The sequence below is a fragment of the Euprymna scolopes genome, chromosome 29 (genome assembly GCF_053919585.1).
Source record: "Euprymna scolopes isolate OS-2025 chromosome 29, ASM5391958v1, whole genome shotgun sequence".
NCBI classification, from domain to species: domain Eukaryota; kingdom Metazoa; phylum Mollusca; class Cephalopoda; order Sepiida; family Sepiolidae; genus Euprymna; species Euprymna scolopes.
Window position 1 is genome coordinate 22,322,287 of NC_136510.1, and position 2,156 is coordinate 22,324,442.

The 2,156-nt window shown below is 36.5% G+C and overlaps 1 pseudogene; it reads right to left on the bottom strand.

Annotated features, from left to right (window-relative positions):
- Positions 1-1,311: 1,311 nt before the first annotated feature.
- Positions 1,312-1,428, bottom strand: LOC145252911 (5S ribosomal RNA; annotated as a pseudogene).
- Positions 1,429-2,156: the final 728 nt, after the last annotated feature.

The window sequence follows — 2,156 nt, forward strand, 5'->3', positions numbered from 1 at the left end:
AGACAGAACAGATACTACCCTTGGAATCTAGCCATAAGACCAAGAAGGTATACTTTAGTTTCACATACGGCCCAAAAGCGACATCATGTTTTTTTTATTTTAATTTTTCTTTTCTTTTTTTTTTTACTTTGCGTCTTCAGTGATCGGGAGATCCTATTTATTAAAAAGGGGATAGAAGGTGAAAACATACTACGAACCTTAAATTAGCGTATCTATATACTAAATTAATGTTTGTAGTATGTTATCATGACTAGGGCTAGGACAACAGCATATTCTTTTAATTGTTTTGACTCTCGAGTGTGTATCCATTGATATCATATGCTTTTATATAGAGTGATGTGATTCTCTGTTGATTAACCGTGTCGGATACACACTCGAGAGTCAAAACAATGAAAAGTATATGCTGTTGTCTTAGCTCTAGTTATCACCTTCTATAATCCTTTTTAATAAATAGGATCTCCTGATAGAATAATTTATAATCTGGAAATCATGACACACGTACGTACGTATGTACGTGCGCTAAAAGTACTACTGCACAAATATATAAACTAGCGAGGAGGGGAGCCCAACCTTGCCTGGTCGTAAAATATACATATATATGTTTTGATTCATGAAGATTTCGAACTTATTATTACAGAACCAATTCGCTATTGATCATTATATTATACCTATAATATTATATGGGGCGGCACTTGATGAGGAGTGTGGAGCCTACGCAAGCGTTTGCTTTCCTAGAACTGTTCCCTTACGGCACATGCGCAGAAGGTTTTCAGTGGTCTATTTAGCCATGAAAAAGTTTTTCAGAAAAAAAAGATGAATGAAATTTACTCAAACTAGAAAAAAAAAAAAAAAAAAAAAAAAAAAAAAAACCAAAAAACAGAAAAACACAAGTGATTAAAAAAAAGTGAAAGAAATGTAGTTGTGAAATAAAATAGCGCACGAAAAAAGTGAAAGAAATGTAGTTTTAATATAAGTCCGATATAAGTTTGCTGTTGATTCCAATTCGTACTTGACGTAATTCAATGGATAAATGACGCATTGAAAACCTTCTGCGCATGTGCCGTAAGGGAGCAGTTCTTGGAAAGCAAACGTTTGCGCAGGGTCCACACTCGACATCAAGTACCTATGAGGCTCATTCAGTCTTTGATAGATTATGGATACCCACGAAGGGGTGCCTGCGCAGTGGAATTTTTGTGACAGGAGGTGCGCAATCTCCAACCACACCTCTCCTTAGTCAACATTGCTTTAATACCAGTGGCCAATGAAGTGTTTACAGGACGACTGGAAGAAAATGCCGAGATAAGCGGAGAGTTCATACAGCGCCTAGAATTCCCAAATGGTTACCCACCTGGTACTAACCAAGCTCGATCTTGCTTAACTTCGGTGATCTGACGAGAACCGGTATGTCAATGCGATTATGCTGTATTAATGATAATATATAGTACTGTTTTTAAAAGCATAAATAAATAAATAAATAAATAAATAAAAATGACTTGGGTGCCATCAGCTAGAATTGAAACCAAAACATATAGGGTTCAAGCTGCGTCTCCTACCAGTGGAGATATCGACAGATAGATAAGAAAAATTTTAAATTAAACCACTTAATGGATGAATTTGTGCATGCGTAAAAGTAATAGGAATATCTCGTCATGTTGAATAGCAGGCGTTCATTTTGGGGACACATAATACGGAAACTCATAATGCACGAATAACAATGATGATGACAATGAGAGAGACATTTATAACATGTGGACTTCATAATATTAATACGGGCTGGGGGATATGATGCAACAGTTCTTAACACATATAGAGGGGAGGAGATACATCACTTATGATGGAAGAGGCACATTACTTGTAAAGGGGTTATACAAGAGTTTGTTTGTAGACGAATATACGAAACACATTTACCTTTTCGGTTGTCAGGAATGACGACACGAGACAAATAGTTACAAATTATTAATGGTGATTTCTTTATTCATCTGTCGGCCGATTGATGAAGTCAGGAATTCAAGCTTTTTCGACTACATGGTTTACTCTTCTCTCTTCGCCTCTAAGGAGCTCCTACTCGCCAACTGACTCTATCACCATGTGTGATATGCTCTGATTATCTGCTCCCAATCAACCTCCTTACTTTGAATCCTCGATCCATATACTGA